At 46.8% G+C, this 27,810-nt stretch overlaps 1 long non-coding RNA gene across 1 annotated transcript; it reads right to left on the bottom strand.

The window, feature by feature from the left end:
- Positions 1 to 90: 90 nt before the first annotated feature.
- On the bottom strand, positions 91 to 27,810 carry LOC140710614 (uncharacterized). Its single transcript, XR_012091716.1, has 3 exons — positions 21,096 to 27,810; positions 3,073 to 3,105; positions 91 to 2,236 (listed from the first exon to the last, which is right to left on the bottom strand). It is a non-coding gene; the product is annotated as an uncharacterized lncRNA (long non-coding RNA).

Raw genomic sequence — 27,810 nt, forward strand, 5'->3', positions numbered from 1 at the left:
ATAGTGATGCATAATAAACACAAGACTCAGGGTAAATAAAAATAATCCGCAGGCTGACCAAAATTTTCACCTGCCTACCCATTTTTTTTTTTTTTTTTTTTTTTTTTGAGACGGAGTCTCGCTCTGTCGCCCAGGCTGGAGTGCAGTGGCCGGATCTCTGCTCACTGCAAGCTCTGCCTCCCGGGTTTACGCCATTCTCCTGCCTCAGCCTCCCGAGTAGCTGGGACTACAGGCGCCCGCCATCTCGCCCGGCTAGTTTTTTTGTATTTTTTAGTAGAGACGGGGTTTCACCGTGTTAGCCAGGATGGTCTCGATCTCCTGACCTCGTGATCCGCCCGTCTCGGCCTCCCAAAGTGCTGGGATTACAGGCTTGAGCCACCGCGCCCGGCCAACCCATTTTTATGGTTTACCTTTATTTCAAAACAAAACAGTTTTAGGCCAATTGGCTCATGCCTATAATCTCAACGCTTTGGGAGGCTGAGGAAGGAGCATTGCTTGAGGCCTGGAGTTTGAGATCAATCTGGACAACATAGTGAGACGCCCCTCTCTACAAAAAAAAAAAAAAAAAATTTAATTAAAATTAGCTGGGCAGGCCAGGCGTAGTGGCTCATGTCATCCCAGCACTTTGGGAGGCTGAGGCAGGTGGATCTCCTGAGATCAAGAGTTCAAGACCAGCCTGGTCAACATGGTGAAACCCCGTTTCTACTAAAAATACAAAAATTAGCTGGGTGTGGTGGTGCATGCCTGTAATCCCAGCTACTCTGGAGGCTGAGGCAGGAGAATCACTTGAACCCGGGAGGCAGAGGTTGCAGTGAGCCAAGATAGTACCACTGCATCCAGCCTGGGCGACAAGAGCAAAACTCTGTCTCAAAAAAAAAAAAATAAGGGCTGGGCGCAGTGGCTCATGCCTGTAATCCCAGCACTTTGGGAGGCCGAGGTGGGTGGATCACCTGAGGTCAGGAGTTTGAGGCCAGCCTGACCAACATGATGAAACCCCGTCTCTACTAAAAATACAAAAAATTAGCCAGACATGATGGTGGGTGCCTGTAATCCCAGCTACTTGAGAGACGGAGGCAGGAGAATTGCTTGAACCAAGGAGGCAGGGGTTGCAGTGAGCCGAGATCATGCCACTGCACTCCAGCCTGGGCAACAAGAGTGAAACTCCATCTCAAAAAAATAAAAAAATTAAAAATAAATAAATAAATAAATAAAAATTAGTCAGGCATAATGGCACTCACGTGTGGTCCCAGCTGCTCGGAAGGCTGAGGCAGGAGCACTGCTTGAGCCCAGGAATTCAAGATTGTAGTGAGCTGTGATTATGCCACTGCACTCCAGCCTGGGTGACAGAGCAAGACCGTCCCCCTAAAAAAAAAAAAAAAAAAAAAAAAGAATATTATACAGCTTTAAAAAGGGAGGAAATTCTGACACGTGCTACAACATGGATGAAACTTGAGGACTTTATGCTGAGGGAAATAAGCCAGACACCAAAGAACAAACATGACACAATTCCACCTGTACAAGATACCTTAGAGTGGTCACACTCATGAAGACAGAAACTAGAATGGAGGCCACTAGGGGCTGTGGGGAGGGGAATGGAGAGCTGCTTCCTGGGGACAGTTTCAGTTTGGGAAGATGGAAAACTTCTGGAAAAGGATGGTGGTGATGGTTGCACAACCCTGTGAATGTGTTCAGTGACCCAGAACCGTACACCTGAAAATGGTTAAAATGGTCAATTCCCTGTTATGTGTATTTTACCACGATTAGAATTTTAAAATATATAGATTCAAGAAGCCCGTAAGAATCACATTTCAAACTGAACTAAAATACATATGGAAAATGGTGCGATAGCTATGCACACCGCTTGGCAGATCTGAACATACCTAGAGGAAGAGACAGAAAATGGCTTCCTCCCCAGAGCTGCCCTCTTTGTCCTCTGTTTATGTCACAACTGCCCACCCTTTCTCTTGTCACTATTCATGCTGAAATTCCTCAGGGAAAAGAAGCAGGCCTTTGGGATGAGGGTTGTGGGAGTGGAGGGGTTGGAAGGGCAGGTATGGGAGGAGGGAAGGGAGGTGCAGAAGGAGGCAAGTGGCCTGGGTACAGTCACCCACAGCTGTCCTCATCCTGGCGCTTGGTCCTGTGTCAGTTTGACAAGCCTTGAACTCACCCCAGAACACTGTTATTGGCCCTGATGTGGAATCTTCTTTGAACCATTTCATGAGTTTTCATCACATTTCTAGTGAGAAAAACAAAAAGGTTTATAGTTCTTCTAAAAAAAAAAAAAAAAAAAAATCTAGGCTGGGTGTGGTGGCTCACGCCTATAATTCCAGCAGTTTGGGAGGCTGAGGTAGGCAGATTGCTTGAGTTCAGGAGTTCAAGACCAGCCTGGGCAACATGGCAAAACTCCATCTCTACAAAAAATACCAAAATTAGCTGGGCGTGATGGGGCATGCCTGTAGTCCCAGCTACTTGGGGGCTGAGGCGGGAGGATTGATTTGAGCCCTGGAGGCCGAGGCTGCAGTGAGCCATGTTCATGTCACTGCACTCCAGCCTGGGTGACAAAGTGATACCCTGTCTCAAAATAAAAAAAATTAAAAGGCCGGGTGCGGTAGCTTACACCTGTAATCCCAACATTTTGGGAGGCCAAGGTGGGTGGATCACAAGGTCAAGAGATCGAAACCATCCTGGCCAAAATGGTGAAACCCTGTCTCTACTAAAAATATAAAACTTAGCTAGGCATGGTGGTGCGCGCCTGCAGTCCCAGCTACTCGGGAGGCTGAGGCAGGAGAATCACTTGAAACCGGGAGGGGGAGGTTGCTGAGATCGTGCCACTGCACTCCAGCCTCTGCAACAGAGCAAGACTCCATCTCAAAAATAAATAAATAAATAAATGAATAAATACATACATACATAAATAAACAAAAATCTCTCCCAAAGGCAGTTTCTATGGATTTTTCAAAATAAATTGCTTTAGACTTGGAAAGCAGTTTCATCACAAAAAGCCATGCAGGTCCCTGGGCTTGGAGGGGTGGCTGCCTCCCTGGGGTCCACCCTGGAAGGCCCCACACTCACCTGGGTGTCTGCTTCCAGAGGTTAATGTGTTTGCTAGGAAAAAGAAAAAAAAAGAATGCTTTCTTTCATTTCCCCCAAAGAAAGTCTGTGCCCACTTTTCCTAGTTTCTAGGCCAACAGACGACACATCTGTGAGTGCTAGAGGTAGCACCAGCACAGAACCTAGGGCACCTGTTTGTCAGTCTCAGTCACTGCCACCTAATGGAACTAAAAATCATGTCACAGGGTTGCCTGAAAGGAGGATGGTAATGAATGTGCTCACTGCATTCTCAGATGTTAAGACCTATCCAATCATAAAAGTCACCATTCAACACCATAAAATTACAAAAACAGTGTCGTGTCATGAATATTAAGGGAGTCCCACGCTTTGGAACCAGTAAGGTGTCGACCCAGGTCAGTAAGGCGACCCAGTCACTCACATACTAGCTGAGTGACTTCTAGACAGTTTCCCTCTTGGGCTCTCAGTTCCCCCTTGGTGAAATGGAGATGACACCCCAGTCGCTGTAAGGAGTAAGAATATTTCATGATGTCAGAATCAAACTGATATTATTCCAAGATAGGCCAAGGGGGAGGGGCCCCAGACTCCCCTCGGCTCCCTTCACATTGGGGATGTCAGTGACTCATAGTTTGTCCTCACACACTCCCAGTGGGCCAGGCTCATAAAGGAAACCAGATCTGTGAATGAAAACAGGCAGCATCACTCACAGTTACTGAAGGGCTATTCGTAATAGCAAAAAGGTGGACGCAACCCAAAGTCCATCCACAGATGAGTGGAGAAACAAAATGTGATCTGTCCGTACAACAAATATGATTCAGCCTTAAACAGGAAGGAAATTCTGACACGTGCCACATCGGTGAGCCTTGAAGACATGACACCAAGTGAAATCAGCCAGGACAAAAGGACAGAGGCAACATGATTCCCATTCATGAAGTATCCGGAGGGGTCAAATTCGTAGAACAGAAAGCGGAATGGTGGTTTCCAGGGGCTGGCAAGGTGGGTGTTTAATGGGGCAGAGCTTCAGGCTGGAGAGATGAAAGAGTTCTGGAGGGATGGTGATGATGGCTGCTCAACAGTGTGAATGCACTTAATGTTGGCAAATTTTACGTTATATGTTTTGATTCTGTTCACAACAATCAAACATTTTTTAAATACAAATAGAAATTGTTAACAAAAAAAAAAAAAAAGGAAATGAGCTACAACTTCTTTGCCCCTCAGAGCCAGCGGGAATGAGGCCGCCATGCTACTATGTTTGTGCTACCTTGGAGGCACTTAGGACATAATAACTCTTATTTTTTTGTCAGCTTGGCTGGTTGTTTTGCTGTGTGTACTGATTTTCCAATTCGGGGAGAAATTGTTTCTCCATCGTGTGGACTGAAGGCGCTTGTTTTTCAGGCTGGCTACACATCGGGCCCACTCGCTATTGTCTCATCACTGCAGCTCACCTCCATGGCAGCCCTGCCGGCATTCCCTCTCTGTGGATTCTGTAGAACACCGCCCGGGGGCAGTAAGAAATTGTCCCCAACGCTTGGAATGAGCTCTGGATTAGAGGCTTGCTGAGGGCAGCTTTTGTGGCCACATGCGGTACGCTGGAGTGTTGCAGGAGGTGGCTAGTCAGGTTTGAGCGTGGCAGGAGAGGGCTCCCTCCACCTCACCAGGAATGTCAGGCGACCCTCAGGTGATGGTCAGACCGTTGTCATACTCTCTCTAAAACAATAATTGGTCACAGCCAGTGCCAGGGAAAGGCAGTCTCCCAATAAACAGAAACACCAGAAACTGGTGATCACAGCTTCCCAATAAGCTCTCAGGAGTTGGGTGAGTAGCAACTTCTGTAAGGTTTTACATCAGAGAAGGAATTTTTCCAAGCCTCGTCAGCAAGGCCCTCCCCAACACGCTCCCTTCCTCTAGAGCAAGTTCGGATCACCTTCTCACAACCTGTTCTGTTCATTGTCTGCTTCCCACCCTCTAGCTTTGTGGCTTTTGTGTTTGCCTGGCGTCGAACGCTAGGCACAATGCCTGGCACACAGTAGGTTCTCGATGATACGTGCTGAATGAATGAATGCCTCATTAAACACTGTGCGAGTCAGACAGTCACGTCCAGGCCACCAGATCACACACTTGCAACCTCTGCTCTACTCGGTTCTAATAGGGCTGATGATTCACTCAATAGACACAAGTGCCAATGAGCTGACCTTTCTCCAGAAAAGTTGGTACTTGTCCATCTACCTCTGTGCGGCATTCGTGGGTGCGACGCACACAGAAGTGGACCCGACACTTCCTGCTTCCCACCGAACTGCGGATCACGTTGTCCAGTAATGGGCTGGGGGAGAGGACCTGCAGCCTCAAAGGGCTTCACTGGGCTCCAAATACCAAACATGGAAATAGAGACTTTTACAGAATATAGGAGGTGCCCTTCCTTCTTATTTTCCTTGAAAGTTCAAAGCAAATTAAACAGGGGAGGGGAGAATGACTGACTTTTGAAAGTCAGTCATTCTCAAGCTTGAGTTCAGCAAGCCGTGAGGAAGCTCTTAATCCCGGCTACAGCCTGCGTAGTTGGCTGTAGGAGGAGACCCACGGAGGCCTGTAGGAGGCTGGCAGAGGGGTGAGGGTGGAGAGGGAGCTGAGGCACAGCCTCCAGGTCCCCCAGCCCCAGCCGCAATGGGCCTGGCCTCCCCCACTTCCCCAGTGGCGCCTGTGGGCTGCAGGTGCTGAGGAACTATGTACATGCACAGCGGGTCACTTGTGGCAGAATTGAACAGAGTGGTCTTAAAAGCAGTCCTGAGCTACAAATTTTCAACTTCAGCGTCTTCGAAAACCACACAGAAAGTGCAATAATCAGAAAGCACATCCCACCTCCATTTAAGCATTTACCTCGTGTGTGTGTGTGTGCGTGTGCGCCTGTATGTATATGTAAGTGTATCTGTGTGTGTCCGTGTGTGTGTTCGTGTATGTGTATGTGAGTGTAAGCCTGTGTCTGTGTGTATGTGTGTGTGTGTATGAGTGTATGTGAATGTTTATGTGTCGACGTGTGTGTGTCTGTGTATCTGTATGAGTGTATGTCTGTGAGTGTATCTGAGTGTGTCTATATGTGTGTGTGAGTGGGTGTATCTGTGTTAGTGTCAGTGTGTATGACTGTGAATGCGTGTGTATGAGTGTGAATGTGTGTGTATGTGTCTATGTGTGTATCTGTGTGTGTGTCTATATGTGTGAGTGGGTGTATCTGTGTGTTAGTGTATGTCAGTACGTATGACTGTGAATGCATGTGTATGAGTGTGAATGTGTGTGAGTGTGTGTGTGTCTGTGTGTATCTGTGTGTGTATCTGTGTGTGTCTATATGTGTATGCGAGTGGGTGTCTGTGTTAGTGTATGTCAGTGTGTATGAGTGTGAATGTGAGTGTATGTGTCTATGTCTGTATCTGTGTTTGTATCTGTGTGTGTCTATATGTGTATGCGAGTGGGTGTACCTGTGTGTTAGTGTATGTCAGTGTGTATGACTGAATGTGAGTGTATGTGTCTGTGTGTATCTGTGTGTGTCTATGTGTGTATGCGAGTGGGTATGGTATAGAGTTTGGCTGTGTCCCCACCCAAATCTCATCTTGAATTGTAGCACTCATAACTCCCACATGTGGGAGGGGCCTGGTGAGAGATAATTGAGTCGTGGGGGCGGTTTCCCCCGCACTGTTCTTGAGGTAGTGAATAAGTCTCGCGAGACCTGATGGTTTTATCAGGGGTTTCCCCTTTTGCTTGGCTCTCATTTTCCCTCTTTGCCTGCTGCCATGTAAGATGTGCCTTTTGCCTTCTGCCATGATTGTGAGGCCTCCCCAGCCACGTGGAACTGTGAGTCCATTAAACCTCTTTTTCTTTATAAGTTACCCAGTCTCGGGTACGTGTCAGCAGCATGAAAATAGACTAATACAGTGTGTCTGGGTGTATAGTTAGTGTATCTGTTTGACTGTGAGTATACGTGCGAGAGCCTGTATGTGGGTGTGGGTGTATGAGTGTGAATCTGTGAGTGTGTGTGAATGGGTTTGTCTGTGTGTTAGTATATCTCTGAGTATGAGGGTGAATGTATCTGTATGAGTGTGTGTGTGTCTACGTGTCTGTGAATGTGTATGTGTGTGTATCTATATGTATGTCTGTACATGTGAATGTGTGTCTGTGTATGTGATTGTGTCTGTATCTGTATAAGTGTATGTGTGTGTATGAATGTGTGTGAGCATGTGTATGTGAGTGGGGGCCTGTGAGGATGTTACTGTATCTATATGTGAATGTGTGTGTGAGTGTAACTGTGTGTAAGCATATGAGTGTATGTAGGGGGTATGAGTTTGTTAGTATAGGTGTTTAAATGTATGAGTGTGGGGGGGTGTCTGTGTGTGTGTATATATATGTGTGTATGTATGTGAGTGTGTGTGAGTGAATGTGTGTACACACTCTGTTCCTTCTCACTGTACTCTCAGATTTGGTCTTAAAATATTTGGGACTCAATCCAGACAAAACATGAGGAAGATACAAAACCACAGAATGGCAGTGTGACCTGGAAAGGAAGAACTTTTGTTTGTTTGTTGTTTTTTGTTGTTGTTTTTGTTTGTTTGTTTTTGAGACGGAGTCTCGCTCTGTCGCCCAGGCTGGAGTGCAGTGGAGCGATCTCAGCTCACTGCAACCTCCGCCTCCCGGGTTCACACCATTCTCCTGCCTCAGCCTCCCGAGTAGCTGGGATTACAGGTGCCACCACCTCACCCTGCGGATTTTTGTATTTTTAGTAGAGACGGGGTTTCACCATGTTGGTCAGGCTGGTCTCGAACACCTGACCTCGTGATCCGCCCGCCTTGGCCTCCCAAGTGCTGGGATCACAGGCGTGAGCCACCGCGCCCGGCCGGAAGAACTTTTTTTCTTAAGAAAAATGAAAACTTAGCATCACCGATGGGAGCCCGAGTCTCAAGCCTTCCCTAACCACACACACTCCAGGGGCAGGTCCCAGAGCCTCCGTCCTTACCACCGCGAGTGGCGGCTGCACAGGTACGGAGGTTTTTCAAAATTCACTAAACTGCATCCTTAAAATAAATTTATATTGTTATATGTAAATTTTGTGTCAATAAAGTTGAGTTCAAAGGAAATGTATATCTTTGCGGGTGCATATATGTAAATGTCTATCGATGAATACAAATCCTCGACACAAAATCGCTGACTCTTCCGTTCCATGTATTTCCCTCTCTTTGATTCTCAGCAAGGTTTTCACGGCCGAGCGGGTCTGCGGGCGGGGGGAGCCCCACAGGGTGAAGGACCACAGTGGAGAGGGGGTCCCGTGGCTGCTTTAACCAAATCCCACAGATGCGGGGGTTACACGCCGCCCAGTCCAGCCGCATCCCCACAGTTCTGGGCACGGAATCGGCGCCCACGGTCACGGTCCTTCGCCCCCTCGCCCTCTCCTACGAGGACGCTTCGATGGCATTTGGGGTCCGCCCGGATCGTCCAGGACGATCTCCCTGACTCTGGACCCTCAGCCCGGCCACATCCGCAGAGCCCCGTGGGCGACAGAAACTGGTGTTCGCAGGGCAGGGATCGGGGCCGGGCACGGCGGCCCCTGCGGGTGGGTGTTCTGGGCCGGATGGCACCGTCACCCCCGCCTGGAAAGCCTCGCCCTCCCCCAGCTTGGACCCGGGCGCGGGGCAGAGACGCGGGCGCCCCTGGAATCGGCGGGAAGCGCCCCACGGACAGGCCTGCGGGGGGGACCCGAGCCCCCAGCGCCACTGCAGGGCGAGTCGCACCCACGCTGTCTACAGAGATTCACTGGGGAGGCTGCACTCGAGTCCGAAGTCAGGCTGCGTGAGACGCGCGGTGAGGTCCACGCCGGCCCCACGACCCCGCCGTGGAACCCGGGCCCGGCCGGCCCCACGACCCCGCCGTGGAACCCGGGCCCGGCCGGCCCCGCTGGGCTCCTCGTGCCTGCGCGATTCAGATGCTGCGGCTCCGGCCACCCGGACACCCGCGAGCCCGCGGCGGCCAGGCGGGAGGAGAGGGGCTCACACACGGCGGGCGGGGGACACGGGACCAGCCGGAGGGCAGCAAGAGGGGCAAGCTCGGGCGCGGGAAAGGAGGCGAGGCTGACTTGCGGCTGCGGGGAGAACGGCCCAGCGGAGGGCACCGCGCCACGGCCGGGGGCTCCGGTTCCGGGGCTGCTCCGTGGCCTGCGGGATGAGGACGCGCACGGTGGGCACCTCCCCAGCCCGCTGCCCTCGCCTCCAGCTGACCTCACCCTCGTGGCCCCAGCATGGACCCCGGGGGACGCGCGGGCTGGCCCTGGTGCCCACTCCGGGTACGCCCCCGAGGGACACGTGCGCCTTCGCTCTCGCAGGACGAGGCTGCTCAGCAACTTCCCCGGCCCCATGGACCCCCAGGGCGGCATCCTGATGTTTCAGCTGGGGGCATCCAGACAGAATCAAGACTTGGTCCAGGTCCTGCACATGGCTCACGCCTATAATCCCAGCACTTTGGGAGGCCGAAGTGTTAGGATCACTTGAGTGAAAAGTTCAAGATCAGCCTGGAAAACATAGTGAGACCCCGCCTCTAAAACAAGTTAAAAAAAAAAAAAAAAAACTTAGCCGGGCGTGGTGATGCAACGCCTGTAGGTTGTCCCAGCTACTAGTGAGGGTGGGGAGGGTGGGGGGTGTGGAGGCTGCAGTGAGCTATGATGGCGCCGCTGCCGTCCAGCCTGGACAACAGAAGGAGACCCTGTCTAAAAAAATAAAAAGCTTTGGCCTAAAGGGAAGAAAATGGCCTAAAGCCTTGCTTCAGGTCACACCGGGATGCACAAAGCACAGGCAGTGGCTCCGGGCAGCGCTGTGGGTTAATAAGCGCGGTTGGTAAGTGGCAGACCCCATGCTGAAGCCAGGTCCTCAGATGCAAGCCCACAGATCCTCCACTAAGCGTGACTAACACCAGAGCCAAGGCGGCTTCAGGGGTGCAGAAGCAATGCTTGCCATCAAAACAGGTGGTTTGGGGGTGGTGAGAGGTAGAGGAGGGAGGTGAGAGGAGAGGAGGGAGGGAGTGGGGTCAGGAGGCCAGTGGGCACCCCTACCTCCTCACTAACAGAGCAGGCAGAGCTCTCAGCCTGGGCGTGGTGGAGCCCACTATGATGAGATCCTGCTGAAAATACCCTGCACTAACAGCCACATCCAGGAATCCAGGATCACTGGGTGGGGATTGCAGTGATGGGGAATAATAGCCACATCCAGGAATCCAGGATCACTGGGTGGGGATTGCAGTCCAAAGACATGATGCTGAGCAAGGATGCTACCCACATTTGTGTGAGCTGAGCACTCCTAAAGCTAGAGGCTCTGTTTCATAGCAGCCTATTGGTTATCTAACTTTAGCTTACACAAGAGTCACTTGGAGGCCTTGTTAAAAATAGATTCCTGGGGCCGGGCACAGTGGCTCACGCCTGTAACCCCAGCACTTTGGGAAGCCGAGGCAGGTGGATCATGTAAGGTCAGGAGTTTGAGATCAGCCTGGTCAACATGGTGAAAACCCATCTCTACTAAAATACAAAAAAATTAGCTGGGTGTGGTGGCGGCGCCTGTAGTCCCAACTACTCGGGAGGCTGAGGCAGGAGAATCACTTGAACCTGGGAGGCAGAGGTTGCAATGAGCTGAGATGGCGCCACTACACTCCACCCTGGGTGACACAGCCAGACTCCAGCAGAAAGAAAGAAAGAAGAAAGAAAGAAAGGGAGGGAGGGAGGGAGGGAGGGAGGAAGGAAGGAAGGAAGGAAGGAAGGAAGGAAGGAAGGAAGGAAGGAAGGAAGGAAGGAAGGAAGGAAGGAAGAAAGATAGATTCCTGGTCCCCAGAGCTTCTGCATCAGCAGGTAAGGTTAGAGTTCAGGAATCTGCATTTCTTATAAGCTCCCAGGTGATACCAATGCTGCTGGTCCATGGACCACAATCTACAAGAACCACTGTCACACCAGAGACGCACAGTCAACAACCTGCACAACTGTACACAGCAGCCCTAAACATCACAAAAGCACCTTTAACAAAAACAGCTTGCAGCCCTGCTTGTGGGAGAATAAACCAGGCTGAAAAATGACAGCCAGGCCGGGCGCGGTGGCTCACATCTGTAATCCTGGCACTTTGGGAGGCCAAGGCAGGCAAATCACGAGGTCAGGAGTTCAAGACCAGCTTGGCCAAAATGGTGAAACCCCATCCCTACTAAAAATACAAGAAAAAAAAAAAAAGCTGAGCATAGTGGCGGGTGCCTCTAATCCCAGCTACATGGGAGGCTGAGGCATAAGAATCACTTGAACCTGAGAGGTGGAGGTTGCAGTGAGCCGAGTTCGTGCCGCTCCACTCCAGCCTGGGCAGCAGAGCGAGACTCCGTCTCAAACAAACAAACAAACAAACAAAAATGACAGCCAATAATGTCCATTATTCACAAGGCAAAGACAGGCACGAATATACTTGCAACCTAGATAATTCCCAAAGTTACTTAACTGCTTCCTTTTTAGGTTGTTGGTCATCTGACATTTTTGGCAAGATGACCACAGAAATGAAGCATGCCCTTCTCAGTGCATCACACCAAGGGGTGTGTGACACCATAGTGACTTAGTTGAGCACACCTTGGCTGTTTGCTTACAGGGGCATCTTCCCAGTTTCTCTGCTATAAAGCTAACAACTTGGGGAGATACTCTGAGATTATGCAAAGCCTGTCTCCTCACACTTTCTCCCTGGATTTTAGCATCTATCAGTTGCTCTCGCCTGCAGCATTTTTCCTGGGGGGCTTTGCCCATGGCTGCTTTTCTGTTGCTCTTTTTCCTTCTGTGTCTGCTCACTGAACCACTCCTTCTCAGCTGCCTTTGTCTCCATGTGGGCTCACCATGGGCTTGTAGACAACAAAATCCCAGGACTTTTACTGATAAAATAGCTAACATTTGTAAATGCAGTTTACAAAGTGCTCTCACTTACACTATCTCATTTGATTTCCTCACATGAACAGCTGCCCAGAAAAGCCTCTGCATTCTGGGACCCCTGCAATGGGCTTTTTTCATCCAGCCTAAGTGGAACAGACAACAATGTTCTGGCTAAATCATCTTGTTAATTGGGTGTCAGCCCAGTTAGTTGAGTCATTTACTGTATTAACTTGGTGTCATTGGAAAATGAAGTAAATGGACTTTCTCTGTCATTATTCAAGTCATTGGTAAAAATATTGAACAGGGCAGAGCTAAAAACCTATAAATTTTTATTTTCAGTAACACTTTACTATTAATTGGACTACCCAAAGAGAAAGAAAACGAGTAGTAGGGGGTTAAAGAATTATCTCACATGTATTGTTTCTTAGAAATTCTGAAGTCTATATTTAGCCAGATCACATGCTCTGTGACTGATAATAAATTCCTAACAACGGCAGAATTTTTTGTTTTCAGTTACTTTCTCTGGCAACTGTACTAGCTACCATGTGATAAATGAAACAAAAATCTCCTTGAAAATATGCATATATCACTATCCTTCATATAGAAAATCAGTGCATTATCTTACAACATCAGAGCACTTGTAGCCTACTGTGTGCCTGGTGAACAGTAGGTGTTCAATAAATACGTGTTGAAGTAACAAATGAATGCATGAATGAACACATGAGTGAATGACTGTAAAATGTAGAAGGTAAGAGGTTTAAAAACACAGGTTTGTTTTTCCTTTTTTTTTTTTTTCTTTTTGAGATGGAGTCTTGCACTGTTGCCCGGGCTGGAGTGCAGTGGCACAATCTCGGCTCACTGCAACCTCTGCCTACCAGGTTCAAGTGATTCTCCTCCCTCAGCGTCCCAAGTAGCTGGGATTACAGGTGCCTGCCACTATGTCCAGCTAATTTTTTTTGTATTTTTAGTAGCAACGGAGTTTCACTATGTTGGCCAAGCTGGTCTTGAACTCCTGACCTCATGATCCACCTGCCTTGGCCTCCCAAAGTGCTGGGATTACAGGTGTGAGCCATGGCGCCTGGCCTGTTTTTACTTCTTTTAAAGCAACATAAATTAAATGACATGACAATTAAATCAATAGAGTATTGCTTAAAATTGCCCAGGCAGTAGATACACTATAATGTTGAGAAAAATGTCTGGGAAGCAGGAGAAACAACTTCCACACGCCAGTCTGTGTGCCCCCTGCTTCCAGGGTCCAGCCATTCCTGCTGTCCTGGTGTTAAGGTGCCGTCACTTCTCCTCAGGTTCCTGTAGGACCCTTGTCTCCTGACAGTCCACTCTCCATGCAAGAAGTCAAATCATGCCTCTCCTCTGTTAAAAAACCTTTCCAGCAGCTTCCACCTCACTCCAAGCAAAAGCTGGGGGATTCACGGAGGCCCACGAGACCCCTGGGCGAGATCCCCTTGGCTCCCCCGGCCACACTACCGCCCTCCGTTCCAGCCACTGCACCCTCTACACCACCATAGCTGCACCTCCTCTCCAGGGCTCTGCTCTGTCGTCACCTTCTCAATGGGGCCTTCCCTACCCCACAGTTTTATTTTATATTTTATTTTATTTTATTTTATTATTTTTTGAGATGGAGTTTCACTCTCGTTGCCCAGGCTAGAGTGCAGTGACACAGCCTCAGCTCATTGCAAGCTCCACCTCCGGGGTTCAAGCCATTCTCCTGCCTCAGCCTCCCGAGTAGCTCGGTTTACAGGCGCTGCCACCACACCTGGCTAATTTTTTGTATTTTAGTAGAGACAGGGTTTCACCATTTTGGCCAGGCTGGTCTCAAACACTTGACCTCAGGTGATCCACCCACCTTGGCCTCCCAAAGTGCTGGGATTACAGGCGGGAGCCACCACCCCCAGCCGACCCCACAGTTTTAAGTTGCAGCTCCTACCCACCTTGTCCTCCTCTTCCCAGCGCCCTTTCCCCTACAGCACGTGTCATCGTCTAGCACACTACAGATCTGGTTCATTTTGATTCCTGTCTCTAAATAAGACCTTACGTATAAGGCGAGGGCAGGAGTCTTGAGCTGTTTTGTTCACTGTTCTCTCCCCGACACCATGGAGTGGCACATGCCCAGCACGTAACTGTCACTCAAGCATGCACCGAATAAATGAATGAATGCATCATACATTGTCGCATGTATACAGTATTTTTGAGATCCTTAGATTGGAAACACTAAAAATTATCATGTCTAGTCCTGACCCTAGTCAACATATATTAAATATCTGTTTGGAAATAAGGGCTTTGCCCACACAAGACTTTACATTCCATTTAGTTTTTCTATTTTCTTTCCTCTTGAACATCATTATTTCTTCTGACGAAACATCTCAGACTGTACCAAATGGCTTTTCCTTGAAGTAAAGTTAAACGGGTAAATAAATAACAAAATCAACACAACAGCAATCACAGAGAAAAGAATAAGTATAGTCTGGGCACAGTGGCTCACGCTTGTAATCCTAGCACTTTGAGAGGCTGAGGCAGGTGGATCACTTAAGGTCAGGAGTTCGAGACCAGCCTGGCCAATATGGTAAAACCCTGTCTCTACAAAAAGTTCCCCCCAAAATTAGCTGGGCATGGTGGTGGGTGCCTGTAATCCCAGCTACTCAGGAGGCTGAGGCTGAGGCAGGGGAATCGCTTGAACCCAGGAGGCAGAGGTTGCAGTGAGCTGAGATCATGCCACTGCTCTCCAGCCTGAGCAACGGAGTGAGACTCTGTCTCAAAACAAAACAGAAAGAAAGAAAGAAAGAAAGAAAGAAAGAAAGAAAGAAAGAAAGAAAGAAAGAAAGAAAGAAAGAAAGAAAGAAAGAAAGAAAGGAAGGAAGGAAGGAAGGAAGGAAGGAAGGAAGGAAGGAAGGAAGGAAGGAAGGAAGGAAGGGGAAGGGAAGGGAAGGGAAGGGAAGGGAAGGGAGGAAGGAAGGAAGGAAGGAAGGAAGGAAGGAAGGAAGGAAGGAAGGAAGGAAGGAAGGAAGGAAGGAAAGGAAAGGAAGGAGAAAGGAAGGAAAGGAAGGAAAGGAAGAAAGGAAGAAAAGGAAGGGAAAGGAAAGGAAAGGGAAAAAGAAAAACAAAGGCTTAAACTTATAACCATGAGCCTCCTTTTGATTTTCCAATGTGGTCCTGTGTAAAACCCCTGAAAATACAAAGATTAAATTGTGTGCCTTCCTAATGTTCTCTTTAAAAACCCTCCTGTCTGGGGATGCCTGGAATACAGTTTCAGGCTGTGAGACCTTCCTGTGGATCTGGGCTGAATAACAGTACTGAGAATAGGGTAAGAGGGAAAATGTCCTACAAAGTCGGTCCTCCAACACAGAATGCATTGAAAATAAATTTGGGTGTCTCCATCCTCCTCCACCTCAACTGCGTTCGGCAAATGCTCCCTTCCAGTCTGGAAAGCATTTCATGAGTTAAAAGTCCCAGAGGAGCTGGAAGGAGGCTTGGAGCCGGCCTCATCTGCTGATCTTGTTTTGTGGAAGAGGACAGCAGAAAGAGGCTTGGAAAGAGCACATCTAATTTTATCCATTTGTAACTCAACAAACACTTAATAAGACTCTGTGTGCTAGGCACTCTTCTGGAGTGAACAGAACAAAGTCCCTCGGGAAAAGGACAGTCTTTTCAACAAATAGTGTTGGGAAACTGGATATCCATACACAAAAGAATGTGGATACCTCACATTATATGCAAAAATTAACTCAAAATGGATCAGACGGGCATGGTGGCTCACGCCTGTAATCCCAGCACTTTGGAAGGCCATGGGTAGATCATTTGAAGTCAAGAGTTCAAGACCAGCCTGGCCAACATGGTGAAACCCTGGCTCTACTAAAAATACAAAAATTAGCTGGGCATGGTGGCAGGCGCCTGGGAGGCTAAGGCAGGAGAGTCCGTTGAACCCAGAAGGTAGAGATTGCAGTGAGCCAAGATGGCACCACTGCACTCCAACCTGGGCGACAGAGGGAGGCTCTGTCTCAAAAAAAAAAAAAAAAAAAAAAAAAAAAATTAAAGGCCTAAATGTAAAAGCTAAAACTATAAAACTCTTAGAATAAAACAAGGGAAAAGCTTCATGACACTGGATTTAGCACTGGTGGTTTCCTGGCTACAACACCAAAAGCACAAGCAACAACAACAAAAATAGACAAATTTCATCAAAAGTAAAAACTGTTGTGCATCAAAGGACATTATCAACAGAGGGCAGCCCACAGAATGAGAGAAAATATTTGTAAACCATTTATCTGACAAGGGTTTACTATTCAGACTGTAAAAGCAACTCAACAACAACAACTAACCGTTAACTACAAAAAACAAAAAACTCCTAAATTCAATGACAAGAAAATAAACAAACCCAATTTTTGTTTTCTTGGTTTTTTTGTTTGTTTGTTTTTTGTTTTGTTTTGTTTTGAGACGGAGTTTCACTCTTGTCACCGTGGCTGGAGTGCAGTGGCACAGTCTCAGTTCACTGCAACCTCTGCCTCCCGGGTTCACGCAATTCTCAAGCCTCAGCCTCCCAAGTAGCTAGGATTACAGGCACGCACCACCTTGCCCAGCTAATTTTTGTATTTTTAGTAGAGACGGAGTTTCACCATGTTGGCCAGGATGGTCTCGATCTCCTGACCTCGTGATCCGCCCACCTCGGCCTCCCAAAGTGCTGGAACTACAGGTGTCTGCCACCACGCTCTGCTAATTTTTGTATTTTTAGTAGAGATGAGGTTTTACCATGTTGGCCAGGCTGGTCTTGGACTCCTGACCTCAGGTGATCTGCCCACCTCGGCCTCCTAAAGTGCTGGGATTACAGGCAGGAGCCACCACGCACAACCCAAATAACCCAATTTTAAAATGGGCAAAGGATGTGAATAAACAGTTCTCCAAAGAAGACCTACAAATGGCTAATAAGCACAAAAGATGCTGAATGTCACTAATCATTGGGGAACGGGCAAATCAAAACCACAGTAAGATACCACCTTGAGCCCATTTGGCCGATAGGGTACAATTAGAGAAATATATTTGGTCTTTGTCCCTGGTTCCTAGCACAGAGCCCCTAAAGCCCTTGGAATTTCCTGAGTGATAGCAGTGTCTTTTGTTATTCATAATGAAGCCCCTATTGATCACATCTGTGTTTATGCTACGGAGGTGACTCGGGGTAAACCCTTCCATAGCTTCAGGATGGGGTTGGTCACCGGAAAGACCAGGTAAGTAGGAGGTTGGATCCTTCAGCCTCATCCTTAAACCTGTGAGAAAGGGAGGGGACTAGAAGTCAAGCTCTGAGAAAGCTCTTGAACAAGGAGGTTGGGAGAGTTTCCAAGCTGTGGGAGTGTGGTGTGTCTGCAGCCCCCACCTCATACCTTGCCCTGCCGGTCTCTTCCCTCTGGCTGTTCTATGTACTTGAGCTCAGTTAATGAGCACAAATTCCCTACATTATTGGTCTCTGACACTGAAGAACAACATTTTGACAAATTGAGTTTTAAAGATTTAATTGACTCTTATTAGCAATGTATGAAACAGGCAGCCTTCCGACTACAAAATAGAAAGCACTCGGCTGGGTGGCGCAGAACAATCGGCTTTGGTAAGGCAGCTCGAGTAGGACTGAAGAACGGTGTGGTTTGAGAAAAGCGCACTGGTTATCATTGGGTGACTTTCTGAGGCAGGAGAATAGGGTCCGGAGGCAGGGAACCCAAGGCAGATTCACACTGAATTCCTAGAACTAAATCAAAAGGAAAACCCCGACATTTCACACTTAACTAACCAAAAAACCAGGGACAGCCGGGCATGGTGGCTCACGCCTGTAATTCTAGCACTTTGGGAGGTCGAGGTGGGCAGATCACCTGAGGTCAGCAGTTCCAGCCCAGCCTGGTCAACGTGGTGAAACCCCGTTTCCACTAAAAATACAAAAATTAGTCTGGCGTGTTGGCAGGCGCCTGTAACCCCAGCTACTCGGGAAACTGAGGCAGGAGAATTGCTTGAACCCGGGAGGCGGAGATTGCAGTGAGCCGAGATCAAGCCATTGCACTGTAGCCTGAGTGACAAGAGTGAAACTCCATCTCAAAAAAGAAAAAACAAACAAACAAACAAAACCAGAGGCTACTCCCTTTGCAAACCCCACCCTTTTCTGCCTGGCAGATGGAAAATTGAAAGTGTCTCTGAGGGCAGCCAATCAGACGTTTCCATAGGATTGTAACTTTGTAACTTCAACCTCTTTTTGGTCACTTCCCACAACCAGTCAGACTGATGGTGAGCCAGGTCTGCCTTTGCATAGAAGTGTAACTTTGTAACTTCACTTTGCAATCAGAGGCTTGCATAGGGTGTAACCTTTGTAACTGAAGTTACATCTCAGGCTCTGGTTGCAGGTCACTACTTCATTTACATAGAGTGTACACCAGGCAACCTCTAGAGGGTATTTAAGCCCCAGAAAATTCTGTAACAAGAGCCCCTATGCTCCAGCTGCTCCCACCCTGTGGAGCATACTTTCATTTTCAATAAATCTCTGCTTTTGTTGCTTCCTTCTTTCCTTGCTTTGTTTGTGTGTTTTGTCCAATTCTTTGCTCAAAACGCCAACAACCTGGACCCCCCCACTGGTAACATGTCCTTGTATGAGTTTAAGCAGAGGAGACCTCTCAGTTATGCAGGCTCAGTGGACTGGACCCCTTTTGATTGGTTGCTGGTAGGTCTCCTATTCTTTCAGGAAAACTGGCCCTGTTGGGGGATTTTCCTGTTTTGTTTCAGTTTCAGTTTGATTACGTGGCACTTAGCACAAGTGATTCCATTTTGGTCTGGCCTATTGGGGCCTAGTGCAGGAGCTCAGTCCAATTCAATGGCCTCCCATAAATCTTATTTAACACTTACCACCACTGTGCATATGTGGAAGGTAAGACTCAGAGACGTTAAGTAAGTATCTGAGTGTGTCACAGAGCTAGTAAAAGGCAGAGCTGGGATCAGACACATTGATTCATTCACTCAAAAACCTTTTTTTCCTCGGGTGCATACTATGTATCAGCCTCTGGGTACTGAGCATGGGAGCAGAATCCGACACCCCGGACTGACGGGGCTCACAGGCGAGAGGGGGAGACAGTTCTCAATCATAGAAACCATTTGTTCTCACAAACGGTGACACGTGCTAGGAAGAAAAAGGCCTGAGAACTAGGAGGGCATCTAGAGGCAACCTTTCTGGTCTGGGCGTCCTACAGGCAGCTGGAGGAAGACGTCTGAGCCGACATCAGATGCATGAGTAGGAGTCTACCAGGACAGGGGGGTGAGTGCCTTCCAGTGGATGGAAAAGCTGTCCAGTTCCCGAAAGTTTCTTTCTTTTTCTTTTTCTTTCGTGTGTGTGTGTGTGTGTGCGTGTGTGTGTGTGTGTGTGTGTGTGTGTTTGGGGGGCCAGGCAGGGTCTCGCTCTGTTACCCAGGCTGGAGTGAGTGAAGCAGTCACAGCTCACTGCAGCCTCAGCCTCCCAGGCTCAAACCATTCTCCCATCTCAGCCTCCCCCGACCTCAGCCTCCCTACTAACTGGGACTACAGGCAAGCACCCCTGTGCTTGGCAATTTATTTTATTATTTTATTTTATTTTATTATTTTTTGTAGAGGCAAGATCTCACTCTGTTGCCCATGCTGGTCTTGAACTCCTGGGCTTAAGCAATCCTCCACCTCAGCCTCCCAAAGTGCTGAGATTACAGATGTGAACATACACTGTATTTGTTTTTAATAAATATGGTGTATTTAATAATTTCTTTTTATGAAGTTAGACACAATAGTCCTCAAAAGAAAGAGTTTCTCAAAAACTCAATGAATTAAAGCCTTAATTAAACTTTACACAAAACGGATTATATCCACCGATGGTTACAAACACCAAAATTATCCAAAAGTCCCCCAAACACTTCATCCTCGAATTTTAACTAATGTCTGAAATTAGCTAATGCAGGAAACTTTAACTTAAGAACTTTCCTGACTCCTTAAACCAAACATAGAGTTACTCTCTGGGGCTTCAAGCCCCTACCTTCTTTATCTGGTCCTTTACAGTCTAAATCCTTTGGATATCACTAAGTGAAAGGTTACTTTGATTTCAACTATCTTCCTTATATTCATCCCTATTTTCTGATTTTTCTAAAATGAGTTTATGTTGTTTTCGTAATTTTTATAAAAGTTATTTTCATTTTTAAAATTAACTTCAACTCTAAGAGAAATTTTTCAGGTCACATTTAAAAAATAGAAAAATGGGGCCAGGCACAGTGGCTCATGCCTGTAATCCCAGCACTTTGGGAGGCTGAGGCAGGCAGATCACGAGGTCAGGAGATCGAGACCATCCTGGCTAACACGGTGAAACCCCGTCTCTACTAAAAATACAAAAAACTAGCGTGGTGTTGTATTTTCTACTAAAATTACAAAAAAAGGGCGTGGTGGCGGCGCCTGTAGTCCCAGCTACTCGGGAGGCTGAGGCAGGAGAATGGCGGGAACCCGGGAGGCGGAGCTTGCAGTGAGCCTGGATCACGCCACTGCACCCCAGTCTGGGCAACAGAGCAAGACTCTGTCTCAAAAGAAACAAAGACTATGAGAGGGCAGGGAAGGAGCATGCAGGCTGCTTAGGAGGCTGGCACAGCCATCTAGGCCGGGCATGGTGGTGGCCCAGCGTGGAGGTGGCAGTTGAAGTGGTGTGAAGGGGTCAGAAGCTGGATATAAATGGAAGATGGGGCCTGTAGGATATCCTGTCATGGCCACTGTGCAACATGGAGAAAAAGAAAGGAATTGAGGATGAATTTGAGCTTCAGTTTTCACGGCCCTGGGAGGCACAGTGGTCAAGGGTAAAGGCCACAGTTTACCCAAAGAGTCTACTAGGCAACAGTTGACATTCTAAAGGACTGTGCACTCAGCTTAAAAATCAGAGAAAAAAAGAAAAGATTTAGTAATCACTCCCTCCTAAGACTGCAAGAAACTTTGCCTGTTTAATCCATGGTATTCGGTGGAAAGGGGTCATCCTGCCCCAGATAACTTATAACCATAAGTTAGTTCTCAGGCATATTTTTAGCCTGAGCTCACACAACTAGTTGGACAAAAATCCCTTCAAGCTGACAGCTGGGTTTAAGGTGTCTCTAACCTGGGACAAGCACCTGCCAATCCTCCCGGGAGGGATCATCTTCGTCCTGTGTCTCGAAGAAGCCCGACATGATCTTCCAGTGAGCGGCTATGGAAGCAGTAATGGTCTTTTCCCCTTTCTGCAGCAAGAAAAAAAGTCATTTTTTAAATTTTCCCTTACACAGCTTACAGACAAAAACCCAGTACATGCACAAAGCAATGAGGCCCTATGAGGACAAATAAACAGAAACAAGAGACATTAGAAATAGACCTACAAAGACTTCAGATTTTAGAATTATCAGACACAGAATGTAAACATGTAAAGAACAACAACAACAAAACAAGATTAGAAATATATGAGGTAAATAAGAAATAATAAATAATGACCAAATAGAAGTTCTAGAAATTAAAAAATAATAATAATAATTGAAATTTAAAACTCAATGGATGGATTTAACATATAGCTGAAGAAAGAATTGGTGAACTAAAAAATACAGCTGAAGAGGCCAGGCGCGGTGGCTCACGGCTGTAATCCCAGCACTTTGGGAGGCTGAGGCAGACGGATCACCTAAGGTTAGGAGTTCAGGAACCAACCTGGCCAACATGGTGAAACATCGTCTCTACTAAAAATACAAAAATTAGCTGGGCATGGTGGTAGTTACCTGTAATCCCAGCTACTGGGGAGGCTGGGGCAGGAGAATCACTTGAACCCAGGAGGCAGAGGTTGCAGTGAGCCGAGATTGCACCACTACACACCAGCCTGGGTGACAGAGAAAGACTCCATCCAAAAAATAAATATATATATATATACACACACACATACACACACACACACACACACACACGAAGAAATTATCCAGAATGCAGCATGGAGAGTCATAGAAATGGCAGGTATGAAAAAGAGATTCAGAGACATGAAGAATGGCGAGGGGTCTCACATATTAGAAGTAAAGGAAACAGAGAGGGAGTAGAGACAATATCTGAAAAGATTAGAGCTGAGAATTTCCCAGAATTGACAAAAGAGCCTATCCATAGATTCACAAGTCCAAGAAATCTCAACGCAAGGAAAAAAAACAAAAACAAAAACCCACCAAGTCAAGACACATTATAGCAAAAGTACAAACACTGAAACATGAATATGAGTTCTACGGATTTGCATCTGACCGCACAGAGGTAACCTCTGCTAACATTTTGATTTATCTGAGGTATTTTCTAAGTGTACACTTACATGAAATTTGGATCCTGTTGTATATTTATCCTGGTTTTTTAAACTTAATATATTATGAACATTTCTCCACATTATGTTTTCTTCAAAATCATGGTTTTAAAGACTTCATGACATTGCACCTTATGTACGTATGACATTTTGTTTAAGCAGAACTCAGTTGTTGCACACTGTTGAACATTTAAGTTCTTTCCACGTCGGGGCTGTGTTAAATAATGCTTGTTGCACATAACTGGTCTCCACATCTCTGGTTATTTCTTTAGGGTGGACCTCTAGGAGCGGGATGGCTGGGTGAAGGATATGGACTCTGTTAAGGATTTTGATGCGTATTGCCAAACCACTTTCCAAAAAGCCTGTGATGATTCCTCCCTGATTGGCAGCTCACAAGTGCACCTTTCCCCACACAGGAGGAATTCTCGCCTAACTTTACTCAGGTAAATTCATGATAGGTTGGTGGACTTGCCCCCCAAATGTTAATTGACTTTCATTTGTGCATCTCTCCAAAGTCAAAAGGCCCCGATATTCATATGCTAATAAAAGGAAACCACTTCACATCTCACTTCAGAACAAAAGTAACGAAAATCCCTTAGGAACATACACATATGACAACTTGAAAACCCTTTCAGTTATCTTTAAGCGTTGCTTCCTTGTTTTCGAAAATGACTATGCTTCATTTACTTGAACACGTTTTAAAATGCAGTTGTCATCCATTCCATGTCTCCCAAAGCTGGACAGTTTGTTTTATGATAAATGGTGGCCTTAGCTCCTATCACATGATTAGAGGGAATTCAGCCTCTAATCACAGCTCTAATCTCGCTTTCACATTTCGCTCTGGTTATCCTACTTGACCCTGCCGACTGAAGCACTTTCATTGTGCTGGTTAAAAGGACAGGAATTGAGTAGAAACAAGAGTGAGGTCTGAGAATTGTTTTGATAGCATGTGCCCATCCAGCTCTATGGCCAAATGAATAAAAAAGATCTGGAGTACAGCCAAAGCCGCTTGATAGAAAACTCTGACTTCCAAAAAGTATTCTTGGTGTGGACAGCGAGCTCCCTGGGCGGGCACTGAGTGTCCCTATGCACACCTCACCCGCTGTAGGTATCCAAGTTACATATGATCCTGTGAATAAGTATGAATGAACGAAGGACATTGTTTTCCCCATTTCTGCAGGAAAAAAATCCACAAAAGCCTGTTTGTCTTGGCGCTGGTTTTTTGTACCCTTTAACCTATTCCACAGAGTAGCATCAACATGTATGTCACTGGTAGTTCTTAATAAACATTAAATTAGGCCAGGTGCGGTGACTCACACCTGTATTCCCAGCACTTTGGGAGGCAGAGGAGGGAGGATCACTTGAGCCCAGGAGTTTGAGACCAGCCTGGGCAACATAGTGAGACCTCTGTCTCTAAAAAATATTTTTTAAAATTTGCTGGGCATGGTGGCACACGCCTGTAGTCCCAGTTACTCAGGACATTGCGGCCTGAAGATCACTTGAGCCCAGGAGTTGGAGGCCACAGCAGTGAGTTATGATCAAGTCACTGTACTCCAGCCTGGGTAAGTAAGACCCTGTCTCAGTCAACCAATATCAAATTAATCTTGGCAACTTTAACAAAGGGAGGGAAATAGAATGCCAGTCCTTCCTTTTGGCTTTAAAAAATGGTTTAAAGGGCATTAAATTGTAGAAATATTTCATATAATATTTCATATAATCAAAACTCCTCAGAGGAAGTATGTAAGATGCTCACAATATACCAGAGGAAAAAGGTGGAAGATAAAAATGCTTTTGTTTTACATACAAATAATATGGATATATAAGAGAAGGGCTAGACGGGGGGAAATACTGATATGCTTAGGGGGTCAAATTTCGGATATATTTTCTGTATTCAAATATTTCCTCTTTATGGTTACCATTTTCTATTTTTTACTGCTTTTACAAAATAATATGACTCCAGGTCAGGCACAGGGGCTCAAATCTGTAATCCCAACACTTTGGGAGGCTGAGGCGGGCAGATCATTTGAGGTCAGGAGTTTGAGACCAGCTTGGCCAACATGGTGAAACCCCATCTCTACTAAAAATACAAAAATTAGCCAGATGTGTTGGTGGGCACCTGTAATCCCAGCTACGTGGGAGGCTGAGCCACAAGAATCACCTTAACCCGGGAGGTGGAGGTTGCTGTGAGCCGAGATCGCACCACTGCACTCCAGCCTGTGTGATAAAGTGAGACTCAGTCTCAAAAATAATAATAATATGACTCCAAACATTGAATAACCTAAAGCAGGATCTTTTACTGATAAGAATGTGAATTTTCCAGAAAGCTGTGATTTAGAAATCCAAACTCCAAAAAGTAATTAAGCATTTTCTGCTCTCTCTGACACAAAACTCTTTAACATCTTTCTTGTCTCATGTCTCTAACTTGCTGCGTTTCACTAGAATGTGTTCCCGTCTGTCTTTCCTGATGTGGTGCCAGTCTGTGGTTGCAGCTGCTTTGGGTGTTAACTGAACGCTTGCCCACGTGACGTTCTCATTAGATTCAACAGGATGGAGAAGCTTCTGGTGTGCACCATCAGACTTGGGGGAGAAGGGGAAAGAAGAATGAGAATTTAAACAACAATCTCTCATTTCAGAACGTTTCCTTTTTCCCAGAAAAGTCTTTGAGTAAAACTCACCTGGAGGTTGAGAGCTTCTAGAATGTACCACAGAGCTGGGTTTTCAGTGATAAAATCAACCGCTTCTCTCTTGGTGAGTGCTCCTCCATGTCACTAGCCAGGAACGTTCCTCAAACAGGAGAATCTGTCGGACACTGCCAAAGAGAGAAATCCTCTCCCTCCTTCACACGCTGAGGATTAAAGGAGTTGGAACCGATGCTGACAAGTATACACAGGCGTTCCGCGTGGGGACCTGAGGCTGCTAGACTTCCTCACCCACTTAAGTCAAAACGCTGCCTTCTTACCAAAAGAAGCAAGTTCAGGTGGATCCAGATGGCTCAGGAGACAACAAATACTACTTCTGTTATAGAATTTTTCCCCTTCAAGTGCAGGATCAATCCCATGATTGCAGGTGCATTTGGTGTGAAGGGCGTGCGGCCCCCGTTCTCTCCAGCTCTCTGGAGACTCTCCCATGCCCTTCTGCCTCCCGTTGCTGATGACCCATCTCCAGATGCTGGCCCCTTAATCCTGGATTTCCCAGCCTCAGAACTGTGAGAAATACATTTATTTTCTTTACAAACTAGCCCGTCTGTGGTATTCTATTGTAGCAGCACAAAACAGAATGAAACGCTTCCCGGCCCCCAGCACATTCCCACGAGCACCCGTTCGGACACCTTGTCCTCCTGGGTAAGTCTTCGCTGATAAGATCTGTCACTCCAGTGAGACTGAGTGCCTTGAAAATGTCCCGAGACACTGGGTGCTTCCTCCAGCCTCCGGGATGGGAAAGATCCTCAGAGAAAGCATTTAATGCATTCCGAATCACACAGTACAGCATGGAAATGCAATGGGGAGAGCCACTCATCTGCAGTAACGACAGATGTGGAAGCAGGAATATGGGGCAGGTGTTCAAAAGATGGTGGGCAGGCTCAGCTTCACCCTGGTTCCTGTGGCTGCACGACAAACTGTCACTTGCCTTTGAAGACCTCATCCCCGCGCTCTGTGGTGCTGGCCCCAGGCTCCTCTCTACCAACCTGAGAAGTTCTCTCCTCGTCCTGTTGTGTCCTCTGCCCGCTGTGTGCTCACCTTGGATGCCATGAGTTCGCAGGCCCTTTCTTTCTTCCTGTCTGTCTCTCCTATTACATTGTGGGAGATACTTTAAGGAAATATTATTTGTCTCTGTTTACCCTGTGCCTCACAGGGCTGACATGTAGTAGGTCCTTGAATCCTCCCTGAATGAAATCTGACATCTCCTTTCAGCAAGTCGATGAATGTCATACTGAAAACTGCTCTTTGATGCTCAAGTATTTTTCTTTGGTACAAATAATGTTTGAAATAATGGAGGCAAGGTAGTGGCCATTTACCACATAAGACAAAGTTAGAGAGGAATAAATTAAAATAATAAATAAAATGAAATTCCCAAAATACCTTTCTCAAGCTAATGCTTAGTTTACAGATGATAATACTGCCAGCATCAGGCATGAATTAATGTTCTTTGTAGCAAAGGCCTGTATTTCAAATGCACTAATTTAATTAAATTCAACTTTTCTTATTGTGGTAAAGCAAACATAAAATTCAACATTTTAACCATTTTTAAGTGTATAGCTCAGTGATATTAAGTATATTCACAGTGTTGTGCAGCCATCGCCACTATCCAGCTGCAGATATTTTAGTCTTTCCCAAACTGAAACTCTACACCCATTCAACAGTCACTCCTCATCTTCCCCTCTCCCGCCCCGGCGACCACCACTGTGGTTTCTGCCTCTGTGAATTTGCCTACCCTAGTACCTCTGTTTTTTTTTTCTTTTTTTGAGAGAGAGTCTTGCTCTGTCACCCAGGCTGGAGTGCAGTGGCAGGATCTCAGCTCACTGCAACTTCCGCCTCCTGGGTTTGAGCAATTCTCCTGCCTTAGCCTTCTGAGTTGCTAGGACTGCACGCACCCACCACCACGCCTGCCTAATTTTTGTATTTTTAGTAGAGATGAGGTTTCATCCTGTTGGCCAGGCTGGTCTCGAACTCCTGACCTCAAGTGATCCTCCCACCTCAGCCTCCCAAAATGCTGGGATTACAGGTGTGAGCCACCGCGCCCGGCCCCTAGCACCTCTTACAAGTGAAATCACACGATATTCATCCTTTTGTGACTGGCTCATTTCACTTAGCAAAATGTTTTCAAGGTTCATCCTTGTTATAGCATGTGACAGGATTTCCTTCGTTTTGAAGGTTGAAAAATATTCCATTGTATGGCTAGGCCACATTTTGCTCATCCATTCATCTGTTGATGGACATTTGAGCTGTTTCCATATTTGAGCTCTCATGAATAAATTAAAAGACGAAGTAATACGTTAAGCAATTTAAAAGTAAAGAAGTCACCCCCCATTGGCTCTTTTGCTTTCTGCAGCCTCAAAATATTAAATGGAAAATTCCGGAGATAAACAATTATCTAAGGTAAGAGTGCGCAGCCTTTTGAGCGGCGTGACGAAGTCCCACACTGTCCCAGGCCATCTCACCCTTTGACGCGAGTCATCCCTTTGACCAGTGTCTTCACACTGTACTTGCTGCCCACCTGTCAGTCACTTAGTAGCCATCTAGATTATCAGACCAAAACATAGTATATATAGGTTTTGATGCCATCCGTCGTTTCAGACATCCACTGGGGGTCTTGAACCATATCCCCCGAGGAGAAGCGGGGGCTGCTGTAGCACTGAGAGACATATAATAAAAACCAGCAGTGCCCTGCCCACTCCAGACTCCTCTCCCGTTGTTCTCCAAGGGCAGCACCTTTCCTATCACTGAGCTCTTTCTCCTGGTCACTACAGCCATATTTCTTTTTTTTTTTTTTTTTTTTTTTGAGACGGAGTCTTGCTCTGTAG

Source organism: Chlorocebus sabaeus, chromosome 3 (genome assembly GCF_047675955.1).
Source record: "Chlorocebus sabaeus isolate Y175 chromosome 3, mChlSab1.0.hap1, whole genome shotgun sequence".
Classification (NCBI taxonomy): domain Eukaryota; kingdom Metazoa; phylum Chordata; class Mammalia; order Primates; family Cercopithecidae; genus Chlorocebus; species Chlorocebus sabaeus.